The sequence below is a fragment of the Thamnophis sirtalis genome, unplaced genomic scaffold (assembly GCF_051295495.1).
Source record: "Thamnophis sirtalis isolate CommonGarterSnake01/CBP01778 unplaced genomic scaffold, rThaSir2_p1.2 scaffold_4, whole genome shotgun sequence".
Lineage (NCBI taxonomy): Eukaryota > Metazoa > Chordata > Lepidosauria > Squamata > Natricidae > Thamnophis > Thamnophis sirtalis.
In genome coordinates this window covers 95,043,289-95,068,003 of record NW_028261384.1, presented here as the reverse complement: position 1 = coordinate 95,068,003, position 24,715 = coordinate 95,043,289, and the positions used below count along the sequence as shown (strand labels likewise).

The 24,715-nt window shown below is 40.8% G+C and overlaps 1 protein-coding gene across 2 annotated transcripts in view; it reads right to left on the bottom strand.

Annotated features, from left to right (window-relative positions):
* THRA (thyroid hormone receptor alpha) overlaps window positions 1-24,001 on the bottom strand; it is a 151,988-nt gene extending 127,987 nt beyond the window's left edge. The window contains exon 1 of one of the 2 annotated variants that reach the window (XM_087713477.1): window positions 23,764-24,001. The gene's annotated coding sequence lies outside the window, so the exon portion shown is untranslated. The remainder of the gene's footprint in view (window positions 1-23,763) is intronic. The other variant, XM_087713476.1, reaches the window with a different exon arrangement.
* Between the last annotated feature and the right edge of the window lie 714 nt (window positions 24,002-24,715).

Sequence of the window (24,715 nt, the reverse complement as noted above, 5' to 3'; positions counted from 1 at the left end):
CCCCTCTCCTGTCCTGTAAGCAGCAGAGGACAGTGAATTTAGCCACTATTTTAATATCTCCAAGTCCTTCAAAGTAGTGTTACTATGGCTATTATGGGAAATCTAAATGGGAAATACAGAAGAGACCTGGTGCTGCTTGGAACACAGCTGTTGTCAGTTCACTGTCAAACTGGATACTCTAGAACAGGGCTGTCAAACTCCTGGCCCTTGGACCAGATGTGTCACACACTGGCCATGCCCACTCCTGGTTTAGCTGGGGGGGGGGGCTGATACATAACATGACGCTGCTGTAACAACCCAAGTTTGACAGCCCTGCTCTAGAAAGATCATTCTAGTTCCACAACAAAATTGAAACCAACCTCCTCCTAAAAGCATTTAGCAAAGGATTATGGGAAAGGGAATGGATCCACAGCTTTTAAGTACCACTCTATACATGAAAATTTCAAAAGAAGTGAGAAGAAAAGGAGGTTAAGACCCCATCCCCTTTTGCACTTTCCAGAATTGTAATGTATTATTTCAATATAAATACAACCTAAAAAGTGATCTGTTCTCCACGTATATCCTAAAACAACATAAAGACAATTCAATTAAGTTAATGAGTCAAAATCATTACACTTGTTTATTGATTTTTTGAAACTAACTTTTGTGTAATGCAAAAATATGTGAACCTCTGAGATCATCAGCTCATTTAAAGGGGAAATTATAGTCAAGTGTTTTAATCAATGATAATCAGATATGAGAAAGGACTAGAATTCTGGGTATTTGTTATCAAAGCCTAACCAGATGTGTGGAAGGGTGCAATGACTCAAACAGAGGATTGCTGAAAAACAGTTGTTGATGCTCACCAGGCAGGAGAATATTATAAAACTTTTTCCAAACGGTTTGGACTCTGCCCATCTACTGTCATGAGATTGTATACAAATGGAAGAAATTCAACACCCTTATTGCTCTCTCCAGGAGTAAACCAATCAAGATCATGCCGAGAGCAAGGCATGTAATACTCTGAGGGATCTCAAAGAGTCTAAAGTTAACATCCTTAGAACTAAATGCCTCTCTTGCATTGGTGAACGTCAATGCTCATGAGACCAACATTAGGAGAACAACAATTGTATACATGGAAGAATTGTAGGGAGAATGACCACTGGCTTACCTGAAAGGCTCTTTTCTGTGCACTGAGAGGAGAGTCCAAGCATGGGTCAAATACAGCCAATGTGCCCAGGACTGAATTGAAACTTTAACCACGTCTCTGGTGTTGATCAGTCTTCAGTTTTTTTTCAGTGAAGGCATGGAATTGTTGCGCGTTGAGAAATTGGCCAAGTTTATAACAAAATCCAATAAATCCAACAAAATCCAGAAGGTTTCATAAGGGGCAGTGGAGATAGACCCCAGGGTGGGGTTGGACTCTCCTCTCAGTGCACAGAAAATGGCCCTTCAGATAAGCCAATGGTCATTTTCCTGTGAGCGGATTGGAAAGTCCAAGCATGGGACATATCCAAGCTAAATATCACTAGGGCGGGAAGCTGACAAGTCCAGGGTCTCTCCACTGGTATGAATGCCCTGAAGAATTCTCCTCCCAAAAGCCCCTTCCGCAGAAGCAAATTTGTCCAATTTGTAGTTCCGAACGAACGGAGACAAGGAACTCTAAGTTGCTGCCCAGCAGATCTCGTCAATCGGAGCTTAGGTAGTCCAGGCTGCAGTGGTGGCGGCACTTCAGATAGAATGCGCGGTGATATGTTGTGGAACCAGTCTAGATTGCAAGACATAAGCGGAAGCAATGCATGCTCGCAGCCAACGTCTGATGGTAGATGAATAAACTCTACGACCCTGTGATGTAGGCTGGAAGGACACGAAAAGGGATTTGGAACGTCTGAAGGCCGCCATGCGTTTGATGTATCTACGGAGGGCCCTGCGAACATCGAGCATGTGCCATCGCCTTTCTCTGGGATGTTTGGGATGCGGACAAAAGTCAAGAAGGATGACCTCCTGGGCCTGGTGAAACCAGAAGTTGATCTTAGGAATGAATGCCAGGTCCAGTCAGAGAACCACTCTGTCCAAGTGAATCAAACACAAGACCTCCCGTACCAACAGGGCTGCCAACTCGGAGATTCTTCGTGCAGATGTGATGGCAACCAAGAAGGCGGTCTTAAATGTCAAATGTTTCAGGCTGGTGGAGTGCAGTGGCTCGAACAGCGCCCATATTAGAGCCCCATGACAGAAACCTATGGATGACCGGAGGCCTCAAATTGGTTGCATCCCGCAGGAAACTACAGATGGTGCCTGAGAGAAGAATGACTGTCCGGTGCCAGGATTGTGGACAAGGCAGCTACCTGACGCCTGAGAGTGATTGGAATCTGTGAGACAGTAGCAACCGTCGCCCTCACCCCTCGCGGCAAGCACCACTTGTCGAAGGTCCTCCAGGTGGTGGATGGTCTCCTGGATGCCTGGATGGTCTGAATGACTTTGGCAGATAGACTGCCCCTACTCAGGAGGTCCCTTTCAAGTGCCAGATGGCCAGCTGTAGCCACTGGGGCTCCAGGCATTGTAGAGCCCCCTGGCTGACAGAAACCTCGTTCTGGGGAATCCGCCAAGGCGGGGGGAGAGAAAGATTCACCAGGTCGGCGAACCAAGTCTGTCTGAGCCAGAAGGGAGCAACGAACAGGACCTCCGCTTTCTCTGACAGGATCTTCCATATCACCCTGGGGAGAAGAGGTAATGGAGGGAAGGCATACAGAAGGCCAGGAGGCCATGGGCAGTGGAGGGCATTTATCCCCTCTGTGTCAGGGGTGTCAAACCTGGCAAAAAACCTGGGAAGGTGTGTGTTGTCCGGGGTAGCGAAGAGATCAACAATCGGTCGGCTGAACCTACAAGATAGTTGGTGGAACAGGTCTGAATGCAAGCGCCACTCCGAGTGATCGACCGTGGCCCTGCTCAGACAATCCGCCTTGATGTTGTTTACCCCAGAGATGTGTTCTGCCTGGATAGAGGAAAGGTGACCCTTGGCCCAATGCCCCAGCGACTCGGCTTCCATCATTAGGGACCTGCTGCAGATGCCCCCTTGGCGGTTTATGTGCACCTTGGCCGCTACGTTGTCCATGAGAATCATCATGTGGTAACCTTGGATGCTGTTCTGGAAGTGAAGGAGGGCGAGTCTGACCACCCTCAACTCCAGCCAATTGATGCTGTGTGTCAACTCAGTCATCAACCACCTGCCTTGAGCAATTTGATCTTGGAGATGCACCCCCCAATCGAAGAGGCTGGCATCTGTCGTGATGGTAGGACGGACCGGCTCCTTGAAGGCAGTGCCTTTTTCCGGGGCGGGAGACGGCCACCACTGGAAGGATTGATGCACCTGAGAGGTGACTGAGATCGGTGCTGGTGAGTTGCTTTGGTTGGCCTGTTGAAGTGGCAGAAGCCACTGCAGCTGTCAAGAGTGAAGCCTCGCCCAAAGTACGATGGATAGGCAGGATATCATTTTGCCTAAGATGGGACAACTGTACTACTGGTGCCTTTTGTGACTGCCATACCTGCTGCACCAGGGTCCTGATGCTTACCCTCCGTTTCGGAGACAGGGAGACCTGACATGCCACAGTGCCTGTGATGGCTCCGAGATGTTGAAGCCTTGTGGTCGGCGTGAGATGACTTTTTTTCAGGTTGATGGAGAACCCGTGGGACTGGAGGGTACACATTGTGAGCTGCATGACCTTCTTTTTGTCCTTATTTTCAATGAGAACTAGATCTAAGGCCTCCCCAAGAGCTTGTCCCCTTTGAAAGGGGCGGAAGCAAGCTTCCATTTGGATCTCATGTCCACATTCCAGTGTCTGAGCCATAAAAGGTGAGGTGTGGTGACGTTGGAAGCTAAGGCCCTAGATGCAAACTTTGCAGAATTCAAGGTGGCATCCGCCATATACTCTGTTGCCGCAATGATCTTGTTGACATCCTGTCTCAATCTATTATCCCCAGCTGGAAGCTTAGTGAGCAACTATCTCAACCAAAGGAGGGAGGCTCTAGAATGAAATGACGCAGAGGCAGACGTTTTAATCATTCAGGCAGCAGGCTGATGCATTTTGTGGCAGGCCTTTTCTGCTCTCTTGTCCTCTGCCTTGAGGCCCTCCAGAAGGTCAGGCAGGAGTACCAAGGAAGAGGTGAGTGCATCCACGGGCGCGTCCACAGGGTGTAACTAAAACAAATCCTGTAGACTAGCATCCACAGTATACAACCTCTTGTCGCTACCACTGGGGGTAGCAAGGATGTCTGGTTGCGTCCATTGCTTCTGCACTACATTGAGGAAAAGTTTGGGAACAGGGACAATTATCTACTTTCAATTTTCACTTTTTCATTGTGGATGTGGTTGGAGAAGAGGGAGATAAGCTGATTTCCCCTCCCAGTTGTCTTCTTAAAAGTTGGCACAGATTTAACACTGTTTTGCACAATGTCCATTTAACCAATTTCGTTGTATTTATTTTGTACAATGCAATAAAGGCTATACTATAATATACTTCTCTGAAGCCTTTTATCTCTTTTCCACCCTCAAATCAACTGTTGTGAAGATTCTTTTCTTTTTGGATGCTTACAAGTAATTGGGCATTTTCTAAAAAGTCTTGTTTTCCTTAATTTTCAAAATTATATGTGTTTTTTTGTCGGCAGCTTGTAATATGCATAAATTATGTTATTTGGTTCCATTTTACTTTACTGGTAACAACTCAGTCACTTGAGTTCTTGACTTGCCACCACAATTGAATCCAAAATTTCTATTGCTAATTGAGACAGTTGTTAAATGAGTTTTGTCCCATTTTACAATCTTTCTTGCCACAGTTGCTAAGTAAATCTGGATTTCCTATTGATTTGGCTTGTCAGAAAGTTACAAAAGCTGATTATATGACCCCAGGACACTGTAATTCTCACAAATATGAGTCAGTTGCCAAGCATCTGATTTTTGTTCATCTGACCATGGGGATGCTGCAAGGATTGTAAGTGTGAAAAATGGTTATTAGTCACCTTTTTCAGTGCTGTTGTAACTTTGAATGATCACTAAATGTACTGTTGTAAATCATAAACTACCTACACTAAATTTTTATTTTTCCTTACCAATATTTTAATATTTATTTCCCATTAATAATCAGTTTTGTGTACCTAGTGAGCATTTTCACTGTGATAACTAAAAGCCTCCTACAATTTTTCCCCTTAAAGAATGTTTATATTTTCCAAAGAATTTGCCTAACTCTATAAATATTTCCTTCATTTGTATAAACATGTGCAGTTTTCTTACAGGGTCACATCCAGGGATTAAATTCATTATTAGCATACAGAATGGCTTATTTTGACTGGGATGATGGGAATTCTAATTCATCAAGTAGAGATTATTATAAAATATTGATTTAGATTGGTAAAAATATATATGCTGCAAACAGCATTCCTTATGTAAATTATATTAACAAACAGGAAACTTTGTAGCATCCACCATATGGTTTCCTCAGTCCACAGCAAAAGAGCAATTGCAGGACAGTTAGTTTTAAAGTCATTTTGACCCTCTTCAAGTACAGATAGAAGCTTTGCGAGACAGCACTTCACAGATTTATTTAATTTATTTGTCTCTGTGTGTACACCTTCAAGTCAGTTTTTGACAGCTGACATCTGGCTGAACAAACCCTGCAGTTTTCTTGGCAAGGGTTTTTGGAAATGGTTTGCCATCGTCTGTTTCTTCCTAGGACTTAAGTGTGTGATTGGCTCAAGTCCACCCAACTGGTTTTGTGGTTAAAATGGAACTAGAATTCAGTCTCCCAAGTTTCTAATCTGATACCTTAACCACTAACCAAAGTGGCTTTCACATCACAGATTATGCTCCTAATAATCCAAAATAAGCATGAATCTAACACAGGCTTCCCTAACCCGGCACACTCCAGAAATTTTAGACTGCAGTTTGCAAAAACGTAATCCAATACACTTCAAAAGCATCAAATTTCAGAAGGCTGTTTCAATACGCTATTTGTCTCACAGCAAGAAAATCAGTAAACAGGGTCTAAGGAAAACAAAGCAGAATGACCAAAGCAGCAATCTTGTAAGAGAACAAGGAATTGCACAACCAAAATATAAAACATTTAAATTTAAAAACTATGTAGTGAATTGTTTGGAATCTACAGGAACAATTATGTCATACTGAACAACTCTAACAAGACTAGATTTTTTTTTCTTTTTTAAAGCGGGGAATGAATGCAGAAAGCTGAGAATATAAGAAACCAACATACCAATTATTAGACTAAGTCCTACTCCCTTTGCTACAGAATACTTACTTATATAGTTTATATACAAAAGCTATTTTAAAATAGATAAAATGACAGCAAATCGTAGTAACTGGTCCAATAGTTCATTATAGATTGTAAAGCAAAATGAGTAAAAAAAGCAGTTGGGGAGGGGGTTAGAAATAGTTGTAAGGGGAAAGAGGTGGCCTCAGTTTCTCCATCCAGCAAAGATGTTGCAAAGACAATCCCAGACAGGAAGTGTAGCTTGCAATGCCACTAGATAGGGAACTTGTGTTCAACAGCTTGGGGGGCCCTCATGGTCTTCCGAGAATCACAGTATTAGAAATAAGAGGTCAGCTTTTGTGGTGTGAAGAGGCCTCTTGGCATTACACAATGGTGAGACCTTCCTCTAGTTCCATGGCGACATCTTTCTCACTATTCCCCTCAGATACGCTGGGTTTGTGATCAGGTGACCAATGCGCCAACTGCTGTTTGAAGTGATAATCATAAGAAAGAGAGAGAGGTTTACCACTTAACTGGCTAGTTGTGAAAGGTGGAAAATTCAGGTTTTAATCTTTGGAGACCCTTTTCTAATTTTATCAGGTTTTCTTAATGCTCGTTTACAACACCAGCCTTAGCCCCACATCTGGTTTCTAATTACTAATGCAAAAAGAGCCAGTGTAGTGTATTTGGTAAAGTGTTGGAATGAGATTAGGGCAATGGCATCCTGCACCCTTTCTTGGAGTGGCAGCTGAAAGGAAGTTCACTCTGGTTGAGGTGCATGTTGAGCGAAGGGAAATGAGCTGCACAACCTTGTATCCTTTGCCTTGTATCCTACGTAAAATCAGACATTTGATTCTCTGCTCTAGCAAAGGCTATTTTGAATTTGCTTTCTGAGAATCACCACCTCTTAAAGAGCCTTTTAAAAATGTATATATGGGTTCTACAATGGAGGGGGAAGAATCTAAATTGCTGGTTGGCTGTGGCCTTCTATTAAAAGATGCATCATGAAAATAGGGGACACTGAGCCATGGAAAATGGCCTGGGAGCAAATGCTGAAGTATTATATTGCTTCTTTGTGAGCAGTCAAAGCACACCACATACATTATCTCAACCGTCCTTATAATTCTGTAAGGAAAGTATGACATGAATTTACCTAAGGCCATTGTCCCATTAAATTAGAGGCTAATTCTGGAAGTTATAATGCAACACATCAAGGTATCAGATTAGGAAAGGCTCTTTAAGGTTTACATCATAGGCTTTTACTTGGCAGTTCAAAAGCCCCAATCAACATACCGACCACCCAATGGTGGTGTTTTTTAATATATTGGGATAGGATGAAGTTGGGGGTAGAGAAAGATTTGCAAGTGAAAGAGAGAAAAGGGGAAAAATGAAGTGGGTACAAACCACAAAGAGAAGTCAGTATATGAAAAAAATAGCTGGGTTCATATACAAAGCTGCACTAGACTAAAACTGAGTCGGGTAGTTTGTGACTCAACATATTGTGTGAGCACAGCAACCGGTTTAGAGTTTACCATATTACGTGATTCTCCCAACATGTAAGATGAAAAAATAAAAATAAATCAAGGTCTAGGTTTACCTGCTAAATAAACTCAAATTAAAAATACAACTTTTATTCTCACAGAGTATTTTGTGTCCAATTACACCACATTGTAGATTAATGTAAGGGTCCTGATTCATACAATACAGTAAACAATGCTCATGTCCCATGACACACAGAACTACAAACTATCTGCTCCTATTTTAATCCAGTGCATCACATTTATTTAATATTTATCCCATCTCATAGGAAGTGACTCTGGGCAGTGTACAATCATTAAAATAAAACAATAAATATGTAAAAACAATGAGTTATATTAAAAACACCACCATCTGGTACAGGAAAGAAAACTAAATACAAACCATTTTAAGATACAGCAGGGAGTTGTTTGAGGTATAAATTTAATGAGCTGAATATTTCATTTATCCCAATACTATGTACTCCAGTTCGTAACAAATCAATACATCTTCAAGGGCACCAGATTGGGGAAAGTCTCAGCCAGAATGTCAGACAGAAGTATTTCCCAGCCCTGTTACGTGATCCTTTCAACTAGAGGTTCCAAGATCTACTCCTTTACCACAGAGCTAAAGCCTTCCTTCTAAAAATAGATTCATATTGTAACTTGTAGCCATTAACAGCACTTAGATCAAGGGAACACAGGCCCATTCATAGCTATGCTGGACTGATAGATTTAAGAGGAAATTCAAGATGAAATTAATAACATCTTTAGACCTTTCGGATTCAAAAAGAAGAGCAGATATGAAAAGAGGGATGAGAATTTGAGCCAACTGGGACCGTAGGATAGGATAAGATTTTAACTCTCTATGCCTGCAGATTTCAGTACTTGGTAATGTGAGAGAACCATAATTTTAATCATGACTATAATAGGAGGAAAGGTTACACTCACTTACTTGCTTTTAAGTAGTCCTTGAGTTACAATCATACCTAAGCCCAGAATTATGGTCGTAAGTTGTTCCAATTGTTAAGCAGATCATTCTATGACCGATGCAACTTTGTAACATTTTATGGTGGTCGCTAAGTGAATCCATGGCCGTTAAGTGAAACAATTGTCTGGAATGGACATGTGATATATTGCTTAAGTGAAAAATAACTAAAGCATCTTTTAGCTTCGCAAAATGTGCCAATGCAGTTGTTCTGTATTTCCTTCTTTAACAGATTTCCTTTAGAGAAAAAGGATTGAAGAGAGTAATAGAACATAAACCATGGAAGAAAATGCCCAGATCCCTATAAAAGTCCAAATGGCGGAAATGCACAATGAAGGACATTCAAGTTCAAGGATACACTAAGCCCTAAGTAGTTAATTTGGTTTTGGCTTAGCAAGCTTTCAAAACATAGCCACTGTGGCTTATCAACAAGCTGTGACTCAAAACAATTTTGAGTTACTCAAATTGTCTTGCATTATATTTTGCCCTAGAAAAAAGCCAAAGCATCTTGTTCCAGATTTTAATTGATGATTATTTTTACTGCTGCTTTTAAAATAGGGTTTAATCTCGGAGTATTAACTGAGATTATTTTACTATAATGTTATATAGTGTTGCATAGACTGTTCAAAGTGACTGATTAAATCCAATAAATAAATAAATCTAGATAAACAAACAACTAAGTAATGCAATACATGAATTAGGGAAACAGAATTAGCAATTCAAAAGCTGCTTGACTTTCAAGGAAGACCCTCTACCCCTGAAAATCAGCCAGCAGGGAAGTACAGCTATCAACACTTGTGCCACACAGAGAGAAGGTCATTCAGCTCCAGCAGCACAATCCGCCACAGCATTGTTTCCTGATATACACCCAGAGCAACAAAGAGAAGGGAGTAACAGAAGCAGCACCTAGGAAAAGGGACCAGTTCTTCTCCACTATCACTCCTTTCTTCCTCCCATTTTCTCTCCCCCCCCCCCCCCCAAGCAGCAATGATAAAATCAGATTTTTTTTGTTTGGCCGAGAGGCAAGAGCACCACTACTTGATGTTTTTTGACAACTGGAACAGGAAATTCAAATAAGGAGAAGAAAAAGGGGAAGGAATTGGATTTCACATCATAGAAAATGCAAGGATATAACTATTTCACACATATAACACTCTTATTAATTACATCCTTTAAAGAAGAAGTCTCCAACCTTGGCAACTTTAAGCCTGGCAGACTTCAATTCCCAGAATTCCCTAGCCAGCTGGCTGGGGAATTCTGGGAGTTGAAGTAGGCCTGGCTTAAAGTTGCCAAGGTTGGAGACCCCTGCTTTAGAGACAATAGTTCCCAATCTTTCCAACTCTGTGGTGACAAATGCAGCTTCACACACTCATGTGCTTGCCCACAGCTCACACAGCCTGATTCCCAACAGGCTGCGACGCAGTCCTGGGCCACAGACTGGGAGTTGGGGAATCCCTGCTTTAAGAGATATTAGAACCAGAGGTGGTATTCAGCAGATTCTGACCAGTTTTGGAGAACTGGCAGCAGAAATTTTGAGTAGTTTGGAGAACTGGTAAATACCACCTCTGGCTGGCCCTGCACCCATCTATTCTTTGCCTCCCGAGTCCCAGCTGATCGAGAGGGAATGGGGATTTTGCAGTAACCTTCACCTGGAGTGGGGTGGGAATGGAGATTTTACAGTATCCTTCCCTGCTATGCCACACCCACCAAGCTACATCACACCCACAGAACCGCGAGTACAAAATTTTGAATCCCACCACTGATAGGTACCTTGCTTTGCTGTTGTTGTTGTTGTTAGCTGCAAAGTCGTGTCCAACCCATCACAACCCCATGGACAACATTCCTCCAGGCCTTCCTGTCCTCTACTATCCTCTGGAGTCCATTTAAGCTCGTGCCTACTGCTTCGGTGACTTTGGAACCTTGCTTACCTAATTGCAAGTGCTACTGCTTTAGTTCCAGATTTTTAAAATAGGAAATCTTACCAATTATGAAGAGGAGAGATAGGTGCATATGCAGGCATACTCCTGTACCTTCAATAGCAAGCTTCATCTACAGAAATCTACGGAAAATATAAAGATATGTCCCATAGCATTACAAAATAGAATAGCTGGAATCTTTATTGCAAAGGTAAAGATCAGAGATGCATCATATGTCTCTGGCTAAAAACTATAACTTCTAAATGTGGAAGTAACCAAAAGGTAATCACAATCTCAACTGTTCTCAGCGAAGTGTTGGGCCATCCTTTTGATTAACTGAATCGAGTAAGGTGGTTTTGTGAGCCAATTTGGCACCATATTTTTCTTCATCTCAGCCTGTGGTTAATGTAACTTCAGATCTAACTCTGACTTGGCCAAAATTCAGAATACAGGAACACCTAATTAGGATTCCTCATCAAGATGGATTTCTTATCTAGCCATAGGAAATTTGCAATTTAGTATATAATGCAGCAAGCTTCAAATATTTTATAGCCAATTAAAATATATATAGTTGTAATATATCTTACTTCCGGTCATATCATATAAAATCACATAAGCTTCTGTGTCTCTAGCCCTATTCTGTGTTCTCAAACAAAATAACAATGAGATCAAATTGATTATTTGAGCATGTACCCAACAGTCTATTCATTAGTATTAGACTTGATGTTTATGAAATGAAAATAAACTTACCATTTCCCTCTCCTTGCTTCAACTCTAGTTTTCATAACCAGTTTACATAAACTGAGATTTGACTTCCAGTCTATCCATAGCCATGTGTCCTACCTTTGACCCACATGAGCTTCAACTATCTGTGTCAGACTCAGACCCTGCTGTCAAAAACTAAGCCCCAGGCCTAATTCATAGATAATATAACCATAAGTAAATAAGGCTACAACAAAATAGAATCAGAGTTCAAAGAGCCCTTCTAGTTCTCATTAATTGATTATTGCATACCACAGAGCCTTCGGGAGACTACGTGCAACTCTACTTCTGAATACTGCATCCAACTTCCAGTACTTTTAAATACTTACAAGGAGCAAATATGAAAAAGCCCTGCTCTTCCCCACTGAGACCATATTTGATTTTTAAATTATTATTTTACCAAGGTGGTCAGAAATTTCACTTTTAAACACAGAAATGTACAGTACCTAAATAACCTTGGTTAATCTGGAAAAATTAATTGGGACTGCAATTATTTAGTACCCAAATGGGAGACCTGTGGGCAAATCCCAGAACTTCAAGTAGACTTGAAATTAAAAAAAATGTCCCAGAAGATAGGGACTAATAACAAGAAAGTTACATGAACATATCCTGAAATCACCAAGAATCAAAGTCAAGCTTGACTTGAAGGCTCATGCCTGCATGCACACATGCCACATGTGATCATTGACAGAACAGTATATATACAACCCGAAAAAAATAAGTTCCTGCCCTGATGACCGTAAAGTCCAAAAGTCATGCATTTAAACTAGCAGCAATATATTCTAGACCCATGACACAGTCATAGCTATAAGGAAACTTTCTTTCTTCACTATCATGTCGTCCCTTGTAGGTTGAAAGCTTCCCTTTCCTATTTAGGGAATTAAGAACAGAGAAACAGGCAGGGAGAATTTTTCTTTAATTATCAGTGGCTGTCAGGCTGCTTTTTTGCTTGAAACAGCGCACACATGCTTTCCCCCTCCTTGAAAATATATGTCAGAAACATCTGATTTACAGATATGGCAGATGATCAACACCCATGTTCCATAGCTCAAACTACTTTTTTCTTTGTATGTCCATTAGCCATGTGGGTACATAGCATATAGCTTGACCCTGTGCTCATTAAATACTTATGCTTATCTCTAATCAGCTCCAACATTTAGTTGATTTTTTAAATCCACATCCCACAATTACAGGTAGTCCTTGATTTACAACAGTTTATTTAGTGTCAGTGAAGTTACAACATCACTGAAAAAAATGATTTATGACCATTTTTCACACAACTGTTGCAGCATCCTCATAGTTACATGATTAAAATTCAGATGCTTGGCAACTGAGTCATATTTAGGATGGTTATAGCAATAGCAATAGCAGTTAGACTTATATACCGCTTCATAGGGCTTTCAGCCCTCTCCAAGCGGTTTACAGAGTCAGCATATTGCCCCCAACAACAATCCAGGTCCTCATTTTACCCACCTCGGAAGGATGGAAGGCTGAGTCAACCCTGAGCTGGTGAGATTTGAACAGCCAAACTGCAGAACTGCAGTCAGCTGAAGTAGCCTGCAGTGCTGCATTTAACCACTGCGCCACCTCGGCTCTGGTTGCAGTGTCCCTGAGTCATATGGTCACCTTTTGCCATCTCTGATAAACAAAGCTAATGGGAAAGTCAGGTTCACTTAATAACTGTGTTGGCAGAACTCAGTTAACAAATGTCTCATTGAGCAATAGAAATTTTGGGCTCAATTGTGGTTGTAAGTTGAGGAGTGCCTATATAGGCATCAAGTTAGACAAATATCTCAGAATCTTGGGCACCAGGAATGTATTTCATGATGTATGAAAGCCATGGCCTTGGTTTTTTGCTTGACTCCATATACCTGTAAATGCATAATCAAAAACAATTCAGGTATTTCCAAGTTGAACTGGGAAGCAGTTTTATGACAAATCTGCCAAAATATACTTATGACCTGATTTCAAAGTTATGGCAGTCACATCTACAAAACACAAAGTTTTGTAAAAGCATTTTCGGTGCTTGGCAACCAGCTCACCTTTGCAGCCCTTCCCATGGTCGTGTGATGACAATTTTCAATGTACTTTGCTGGTTTCTGATGCTTACTTCTGGTTTCCAACAAAAAAAATGCTCAAGGAATAAATTGGATTCGCTTAACAACTGTGGCACTTGGCTAATGACTGCAGCAAAAAGATAAGCCAAAAAACCCTCAGGTCCAGTCATGTGATATTTGAACTTAAGAATGCAATGACTTATGACTGTAAATTTGGGCCCAATTACAGTCAAAGGTCAATGATTACTTGTATATTATTTATTTATTAAATTTGTTTGCTGCCTATCTCACCATGAGGACAGCTTACAACATTAAAAATATTAATTTGTTGCAGTGCAGCAAATTAACGTCTAACAAACCTTTAAGGAATGACATCTATATAAAATAGAAAGTAAATAATGTGTAGGCTAAAAGAGCTCCTTCAAGCAGACCAGTGTTTTCTGAGATGGTACACAGTGTAGCGCTGAATATATACAGTATGTCCCCTCCAAACTGGTACAAAAGAATCAAAATTTTAGCCATCCCCCTTCTGATGATATTAGTGCATCACCATACTTGGCTGCTTTAAAAAAACAACCTTTATGCTGTACTTCTATCCCCTTGGGTTCCTTTTCATCTTCTACATCCAAGTGTGTAGTAGGAAGGGTAGCACTGCCTTTCTGTCCTTAGATATGCCTGCATTATTACATCTTTCCTAGTACTGTTTCAGACTATTTTTAAAAAGGTATAAATTTGCATTGATTCACCTGGATTTATTTCTAGCTATACATATACATAGGCACAAGGGCCTCATATTTGAAATGTATTTTTCTCCTGCTATAAACATCTTTTAAAAAAAAGGAAAATCTCTTCTTTTTCACTTGATACTTTTTTATTGTTGTTTTACTTCTGTTGCTCATTTATGGATTTAGCAGACAGATATCTCATTTGTCTTCCATCAAGGCATTCAGAATACTGAAGGAGAGAGTCCTAAGTTATTCAATCAAATCTTTATTATGGTCACAGACCTGCTTAAATAAAATTAATAACAATTAATAATTTTTAAACAGCTAAAAAGTAGAAAAACAAATATTACATAAGATTAGAAAGCATTAAAATTATATTTGTGTGTGTGTGTGTATATACATACATACACACACACATGCACACATGCATACATACATGCATACATACACCTATCTACCTACCTACCTACCTTTTAAAAAAACATTAAATCAATACAGGGGAATATAAAAGTTACTTTTTGGACTAACTAAGTCTATTACAGTACAAAACACTCAACAACAAAAAAATGAAACTCGTTAAGGCTAGATTAAAGCACAGGCCACCATCTGAAGGATTTTAAGTGTTGCTCTGCAGAACTTGGCAATGTTATATGTTGTATTAAGATTAATATCTGCAAGCAGCAAGGAGATGTAGAATTGTCCTCTGTGCCCTTGATATTTTGACAGCATGGTGGGATGAGGCAATTACAAATGCCTCTGTAATAAAGGTACATCTCGGCTGTTTTACAACTCATTGATATGCTTTACACGCAAAAATATAGAAATGCAGCTATAATCTGCAGCTTAATGGAACAGCAAACATCGGATAAAATTAAGAATCACGACTAAACTAGGGACCATTGAAATGTATATAAATTGGCACAATACAATTGTAGCAAAATAAGGAGGGAAACAACTGTGATTCGTTTAGGCTTTCTTGGAGGTGGAGCACATCCATTTTAAAAATTAGATTCATTTAATTCAAGGCACAAATGTCATCATCATCTGACAATAGCAGCAAACAAACAGTTTCTAGTCCTAAATTCTAAATTATATTACTATAATGAATACAACTTTACAGTGAGTCAGGAGTGAAGTTTTAGGTAAAAGAACACATTTCATGTAGTTCTGAATCACAACACTGATGTCCAGTCCCCAAACTCTTCAATACTGCACCGATTGATCCATTTGTGTTCATCCCACCTTTATTATTTTTATAAATAACTCAAGGTGGGAAGCATACCTAATACCAGGGGTGGGCTGCTACAGGTTCACCTGGATTCGGGAGAACTTGTAGCTAATATTATGGCCAGTTCGGAAAACTTCCAAATTCCACCCCTGGCTGGCCCATCCCACCCCACTAACCCCTCCCTGCCCCTCCCAGGAGCCTTCATGCGGCCCATTTTAGATGCAAGATAAATACAGGGTCCATGTGGAGGCCTCCAGAGCCTGGAGGAGGCATTTCGCCCTCCCAGAGGATTGAAGAAAGCCTCCAGAACCTGGGGAAGGCAACCCCCCACCCTGCCATGGTGTAGGAGGCTGACAAGGCAACGCCCACCATGACATGCCCCCATGACATGCCCACCCAGCAACTGGGCAGAAAACCCGTTACTGAAATTTTTGAAGCCCATCCCTGCCTAATTCTCTTTCCTCCTCCTATGTTCCTCACAACAATGTTGTAAGATGGGCTAAGAGAGAGGCAGATCAGGTCAAATCATCCACCCAGCTTTCAGGCTAAGATGGGACTAGAACTCATGACCATCCAGCTTTAGCCTGGTGCTTTAATTCCTTGACCAAACTAGCTCTCTATACTTATTTTATAACAGATTCAATGTTATAACTCTTGTTGCCCCTCACAGTTTTATCAACAAACCAAAAATATGTATGCTACAATTCCAGTTTCTCTTTGTTTTAAAGGAAAAGATGTAATGTGAGGCATCTCTTTGAAACAGCATTGGACAGACTTTGTCATTTTCAAATATCATCGTACAAAATATTCCAAGATGCCAGCCAGTCATTCCATTTTTTGGACTGCTCCATCTCTTTTGCTATCTTTGTTTGCAATTTTCTCTTCTAAAAATCAGCTTCATGTGGTTACTGAATGTGTTCAAAACAAAATGGGGTTCATTTTCCTATGTATCCCTATACACCATGGTGTTTCCACGCATTTGCTGATGGCTTCTTCTTATGTAGTGATGAATATCCTACAAATGCACAATGTGCTCTCCCATATATTAATGATTAACGTCAGTCTGCGTAATTCAGAATTAAGATTCTGGCTTTCTTTCTAAAGTAGCATGCAGAACTTCCAGTATAATTCTGTGTATGAATATTTCTTCTTTCAATAATTAAACACAGTCATTCTATCCCCCAACAAATTTCTAGCAGTATTCTAGGATTAATATTATACCATGTTGTGAACCTTGTATACAGTTTATAATGAGAAAGCTCAGCAGATAAGGTACCCCACTGAATAGTGAATGCTAAACCTGCGTGTTATGCATCTGTCCTCTAACTAGAACTCTAGAGCTAATAGGGAGCATTGCTCCATCAACAGGGTAAATGTACAATTCTAGCCCAGTTATTTTCTGTATGTGATACGAAGACTCCATATATAGTCTCAGGCAGCTAAATCCTGACCACTGATCCACAAAGATACGATACAAACGATGTGCCACGAAAAGTAAGCACAGACATTACTAAAAAAAAAGTATCTGCAAGGGGAAACCAAGTCCAGATAGATACAGCAGATGAACTGAACTCGAGAAAAGGCAGTTTTCCCAGTTTCAAGTAGCCTGCCTGGGATGGGGTCCTTCTAGGCTAAATAGTGATCAGTGATTGATAATGAAAGTAGCTTATTTATACTAGTTTGATTCCTTGTTCCTTCCAGATTCCTTGGTAAATTTAGGAATGGCTACTATCACAACATGTGTATTAGTGCCATATGAGGCAAATTTCCATACTGTGAGGAAGAAGCCTGAATTAAACTCTAATGTCAAAATGGAATTACTATTCCCATCAAATCCAGCAAAGATGCTGGATTTCAAACCATCATCCTCAGCCAGCATAGTCACTGTGCTTGCTAATAAGGGAGCTGCAGTTAAACAGCTATACAGATGGGGCAAATTGGAAAAGTCCTCCAGAGAAACCACTCCCATGTTTAAATAGGAAAAAGGTAGGCCCCAAGATTGAACCAATGAGGGTTGAGAGTGTGACAATCTTCACGCAACACAGCTCTTCTCCTTATACATTCATTCTGGTGGTATTCCTGTATGACTCTAAGCTCCTTAGAAGCATCCTCAGACCAAACATTCATCTTTCCTGCCTCTCAAATAATGTGTCTCCATCACCCCCGCCCAGCACCTCCTTTTTACTTTCTCTGTGATGGGAGCCAGCCATTTAAATCAAACTACAGCGACAGAGGCTCTCCACGTGCATTTCAGCTGACATATCTCCACCCATATACCACACTCAGACGCACTAACCCACACACAGCCACTGTTCATGCCAGCAATAGTGAACTCTGCCCCACTTCCAGAAGACAGAGCACGCGAGAAAGCTCTCAGAAAGACACAAGATTTGAAAAGAAGGCAGTAGCCCCGGGCAGGACCAAGCCTCAGCTGAGGTTGCTTATACTATGTTTGTACAGTACTGTAAATGGCCTTAATACAGGCTAGGCCACAGCAGTGAGGGGAGTGAGTGAGGAGGGGAGCTAGACCGCTTGACTTGCATCTGATCAACGAGTCCTCCCCAGATCAGCCCCTTGATGGCTCCTTCCAACAGAGTTTGGTCTTTCCTGAACACTGCAGACATCAGATGTATTCTCCCCAAAACAATGACCAAGGGCTTGCCTGCACAAACTCATCATTCTGCTTAGTCAAAACAGGCAGTAATCAAAAGAGGAAAGTGGGGGAAACAAGATAACAAACATGATAAACTAATCTGAACTGTCTCTAAATCTAACACAATCCAGAATTCAAAATTACATTTGGCAAAATGGCTAGGAGTACATTGTTTGTGCAAAACAAATTTCACTCCTGTCATGAATTCATCAGATCATTTTAGGCAACATCATATTCTTTTTCCCTCATCTTCAATACAATATTTACCTCTCTATAACGGGATTGTTGTAAAGATTGACTGAGTAATAGAAGTGACACACTCTGAATAACAGAAACTGTCATCTAGGTTCAAAGTACTTGTATTAGGATCCACTCCATCAACATTTGTTAAAAAGGATTACCAGTACGTTTCCTAACCTTAATATAATATTTCAAGTACTATATACCTCTCAACTTTGAAGATAAAAATAAGGAGAAATGTCTCTGGTGTTGGAGAGTTCTTAAATACTTGCATGCTAGGAATTAATATCTCTCTTCATTTCTAGACATCAGCTTTTCTTTTTATTTTATCTTATATTTTTTAAAGAGAGAAAAAATCCAATATTGATTACAAAGACACTATATATAATATCTATACATTGATTTATTAAACTCTTCGACATAGCAGCTTCCTGTGAAGAACCCATGAGTAATATTCAAATATCAAAATACTTTACATACATACATACATATATTCTTTTTGTTACTGAATAACTTGCAAAAATCCTTGATCCTGAACTCCACCTGATAGTGATTACATACAATGCAAATCCAATTTTAATAAATGCAGGTAGGTTAGAAAGGTAGTCGTGGAAAGCTCCTGGTTTATTTTTATTCCTTTTTTTTAAATGCCTGAGTATTGCATCTCAATCAACTGATGAGAGATTCAGTTTGTTAAACTAGAACTAAATCATACAAAGTACAGACAAATGATGTTCTGTTCTGTTCTCAATTATATTAAACTATACTTGTTATCAAAAATTTTAGTCATTTAATATCATAGGACAAATCACGATTTTACTGATTGGCATGTTCCCATCTAGGTCTATCAGGGTATCAGATGATGTCACAAACAATTTTTTTAAAATTTTGCTAATAATTGTCATCATTGCATCAATTAAAATTGAAATATATTAATTTAAAAAGCATACACAATAGGAAATGGCTTTATTCGTAATCATATACTATACTCTTATTCAGCAATTTTGAGGCACTTTGGGGGAGGGTTGGTGTGCCTGCTCCTAAAATTTCCTCATGTACGGGGGAGAGTTGCCATATCTGGATCAACAACTTGAAAACCAACTGGCCTCAATTTGAGATACCACAGGATGGTGCTATTGTCAATGGCTGTCTACCCCCACAGTTTCTTCAGGATGACTCTTCTATTAAATTAATAAAACTGAGGTTGGTACTTTAATAAAAGGTTATTGTTTCTTCTGAAGCAGATAACAGGATGGTTTAAGGGAGAAACCATTAAATTTTGATACACAAGAACAAAAATCAAATTATGTATTTTAAATGGTCCTGGTCAAGTTATTACCTTTCAGTTTTGTCCTCCATAAGGCTATCTGCCTTTTCTTAAGCAGATATGGAAGCTGATCTCTAATGGTATCAAGATCAAGTGGAAAGCACATTTACGCACATGTGCGTACCCACACACACACACTGTATTATTAAATACTGCACTTTTGCAAGCAAAAAACCAATCACCATGATATGTTTGTATGCACTCACTGCATCAATCTGAGGCAAATATGAACAATGTATAAGTTCAACAGTAGTATAGAGCAATAATAATATATAAAGGCATATAAAAACATTTAACAAGAAAATTAATCCAGCAGCCGGTGACATCAAGTAGAAACTGGTGTGGGACATGTCAGAGCAATGGGAACAACTATAATATAGTAAGAAATTTTACAAATGTAAGTGTGAAAAGAAAAGTTGAGTCTGTAACAGATTCTGTAGTTTTTATTGTGCTCTCTGTATACCTGAAGTTTCAACCAGTCAATGTGGAGAGGAGGTCCTGAAAAAAAGCATTTCCTCGGGGTCATCCTAGCCAAAGGTCAACCCAGGTGAGATGAAGAGGGCACTATGGCACTGATATATACAAACTATGCTACAACACTTCAAGTGTAGTGTGGCTCAGCCACTTCAGCCAGCACACAACTATTAATTTTTACAGGTAGGGAAACCTGTTTGGTTGTTGTTGCAAAGCTACCAGGAAAAACCACTTATGTATCACCTACTACAATTTAATCCCCATGCGGGCACCTCTGGAAGCCTTAAATGGGATCTATTAAATACTGCCCAAATCCAGTCGCAGCAGAGCAAAGCACCCACCCATCTTTGAAATGTATGAGACCTTCCCCCCCACCCCGCTCCATCTCAAAAACAAGTCTATAACTGCTCTCCAAGACAAGCTTAACTTACATATGAACCATAATCAAAACAAAATGTTTCGTCTACCAACCCAGATCACTGGGCTGGTGGGGGTGGGGGCGAGCAACATCCCTCAGCCAAGTAACCACAACTGATTCGGCATATCTTGTTTTAAAGTAAAGGCCACCAAATTGGGGACCATGGTATTTCTTCCTTTTGCATGAAATTTAAAAGCTATTTCTCTCTCTTTCATAACCAGCTGCTAAAACTATACATTCCCATTTTGTTGCCAAGTTCCAGTTGTTTCAGATGGTTGTCCTCAATCTGATGCCTGCCAAATTTCTCAGACTATAGTTCCTATAATATACAGGCATCATAGCTTGATTACCAAAGCCAACTTAAGGGGAGGAACATTTTAGAACAATGCAATTTGGTCATAAGCTAATTTTGTTCTCCAGAAGGTGATAAATACTTAAGAGTGTGTGTGTGTGTGTGTGTGCGTGCGGGTGAGAGACAGAAAGAGAGAGGGGGGAGGGAGGGGGGACGGACAGACAGAAAGACACACACACACCAAAAATTTCACACACAAGTTTCAAATCTAGCAAGAGTGTTTTCACATACTACAGCGAGATTAATTGAATTGCTCTTGGACATTTTGAATGTATACATTAATATTAGTAGAAGATTCAGATGTTGTTAATATGGTACACAAACGAGATTTTACCTTCAATCTAAGTAGTGTGAAGATCTGCATTCATATTGCACAGGTATGGGGTTAGGTGGACAATACTCCCAATAGAGCAATAAAAATACTTCATGGTTGCCTTACCTTTTTTCTTTGTCGACAAAAGTCGTTCTTCTAATATAAGGAAAAAAATCTGGGTTCAATCCCCTGCCTTGACTTCTAAATAAATCATACTCTTGGCCTGCACTAACCTCTTTACTTGCTTATTGCCCCTGCAAGCTGTTTTAGGATGGACAGGCTGAGGTCACTTCCAGATCATGACCTTTGCTCTTCTAAGGGCTACCACTATTCACTTAATGCTTGTAACTTCCTTCAAAGTCTCTTAGTCATAGATTTTTTTAAAAAACTTTGCTAGTATTTCACGCCTTTTTAATGGTATTAAAGGCAACCTTATTACCTTTTTTCATTCCCTTACGTTTCTATACGCAAGATAAAAGAGGGAGGTAAAGTGATAATTAATACTACATAAAGCAACATTTTTTTAAAAAAAAAACTTGCAAAAGGAGACCTGGATGTGAAGCCAGCGTGACAGCTATAGGCTGATGAAGAGAAGTGCAAATAAAGACATGACAAAATCTTCCTAGTTAGTAGAAAAACTAACTAGAATTATTCATGCCCAATGAAAAACCCCATAAATGTGCCTTTAGCCTTTTTTTCCAGGTTGGAAGTTGACTTCTTTACCAGAAAGAAATCCCCCCCCCCAAATCTGCCCCCAAACTGTTAGGTTGGAGATTGCTTTTAAAAAAATGTCATTGAATGTCTGAAGTGGTTGAAAGATATCTGTCTAATTACCTTTTGATGATCCACACAAGGGATGGTCTCTGGACTGGTCTTTAAAGGGAAAAAGAGGTATCTTTCCTTTCCTGCAGACCCATCAACTTGCACCATAAGCAAACTGATGCATGCCCATTCTCTCCCTCACAAAGAGGGGGAGGAAAGAAAGCTTTCACTGGGGAAAAATGCAAACCACACTGACAAAACTGGAGAGAGGGGCAGGGTGACCCAAGGCCCCTCCTTGCAAGATACATGCAAAAACTTGCATGCTGAATGGGACCATCATGGACAATACCTGGGATATAATTCAGATTTATATCAAACTCTTGTTCAGCTTTCAATTTTAAATAAAATTGGAAGCTACATAGAAGCATTTACAGACATCTCAAAGCTTCTGATTTTTAAACATTGACATGCATTAAGTACTCAGGATTAATCCGCCACTCTAACCATGTTCCCCTACAGACAGATGTCTCTCTGACAGCAGAATAAGCGTCAAGAGTCGCCCCTCAGAATCCCCCTTTCTTCAAGAACGGGATCCCTGCTGCATGGATTCCTTTTCAACCCAAAGTACCCCCTTCTACCACCACCCTCAAGCCAAAAGGGGGACACTTCACTCACCCTGAGCCCTTCCCCTATTTTTTTTTTAATGGAATAGGAAAGTTAAATCCAGCTCTACCAGAAAATGGGCCTTGCTGCCAACCTTAAAAGCGCAGTCCCCCCTACAGCCCCCCTAGACTTGTGACCACCAGCCACATGCCAAATGTCCTTATTTTTAAAGAAAATATTTACCCACATTTCCCCCACTTTAAACACAAATAGAAAAATACCCTCCTCTTTCCTAACTCTTCTACCCACCCACCCCAATCAATGCAAATGTCAAAACTAATTTTCTATTGTCAGTCTTTGCAACAATCTTTGCATTTAAAAACAAGAAATATGCAAAAACAGAGAGACCTTCCTGAGCTTAGAACCAGAGATTCAAACAGTAAGAAATCAAATTCATGCAAGAAGGAAAAAAGTGGGGAATTAACCCTACCACCATCTCTTGGAGAGGAAGGGATTAGCGTCAGTAAGCAAATCCTTAATTTTTGGTGTTAAAAAGAAATTCGATTTTAAAATCATCACTTCTGAGCAAACCAATCCCCCCCCCCCAAATTATCGGAAATCCCAAATCAGCACCATTCTCCAGAAAGTGCAATTAATAAACAAGCCTGTCTTTGGAAAGAAAAGTGTTTCTCTTTTTCTCCTCATTTCTCTCTCTCCTTAAAGCTTTCTCTTTTTCTGTCCATTGCTGAAAATAGAAGGAGAGTATGTATGTATGTATGTATGTATGTATGTATGTATGTATGTATGTATGTATGTATGTATGTATGTATGTATGTAGAGAGAGAGAGCGCCAAACGGGAGGGGAAAATATTAAATGATGAGATTAAAAGGGGGGGAGAAGGGACGAGGTTTCACTCCATAAGATTCCACAAGCGAAAAATCCCTATATGGGAAAGGAGGGGGGGGGCGCATCTTTTTCCCACCACCCCTGCCTAATCTCGTTTAGATTTGCAACGTTGGCAGTGACAGGAACAGCTGCGAGGGGACGGGGAGCGCAGGGTGGAGACAGCTGGAAGAGGGTGGGGGGCCGAGAAGGGAAGACATATTGGGGTTCACAAGCGCACACGAAGAGCTTCCCCTGAAGAATCGCGGAGATCCGCAATTCGCTCTTCTTTCACCCGCCGTAACCTACCTTTGGCGAGGCGGCGGCTGCTGCTCTCCGTCTTCTTCTTTCTCCCCCCCGCCCCCCTTCTTTGCAAGCAGGAAGCTGGCGTCCTGCCCCCCCCCTCCCTTCGCAAGCTGGAGTTTCCCCGCGCGCTCCTTCGCTGCAGCCCCAAGGGAGGGGATCGCTGGAAGAAGGCGGCCAAGAGGGGTTTGTAAGATCCGGGCTCAGGCAGTAGCGGGGCTCGCCTGGTGCGTTTGTGTCACTAGAGCTGGGGAAATGGACTCGACAGCCGAAGGGAAGGAGGCCGGCCTGGCTCCTCCTCCTCCTCCCCCTCTCTCCCCATCCCTCCCCACCGCCACCGCGGCCGCCTTGGCTAACGCCTGCACCCTGCAGGCCGAGGACGCGCTGTGCCAGAACGGCCGCCGCGCGCACAGCGATTTTCCTCCTGCAAAGGAAAGGAGGGAGCAGGTTCGATCCCTAGCAAAAACACCTCCCCCCGGTTCTTCGCAGGCTCCCGTGCACTTTTTTCTCTGCGTTACAGAAGCATAGAGTTAAGTGGAAATTCTCATCCTGTTCACCAGCGAACAGCTTGTCCGAGCATTCTGCCCGTGTAAGCTTTATCGGAAACGTATGTCCCGATTTCTTCAACTAGGCTTATTTCCAAATAAGGGTACAACATTCTACTCCAATCCTACCAATAATTTGTTTCGATCATTTTTTAAAATAAATAAATGCACTGTATGTGCATATGAATAAATGTAACAGTTTGCTGTTAGCGTAGCTAAATTCTCCCCCCACCTGGAAAGACTTCTACAGCTTGTGCAACCAAGAAGAATCAAACAGATAAAAGTGTTTACGCCAGTGATTACCCAGCTGCATGCCAAGTTCTGCCTGTCAGACAGTTGAAAAAGCGCACGAGCCTAAGAGGAAATAAACGAAACACAACACTCACTACTGTACTTAGGAAAGTATGCTCTTC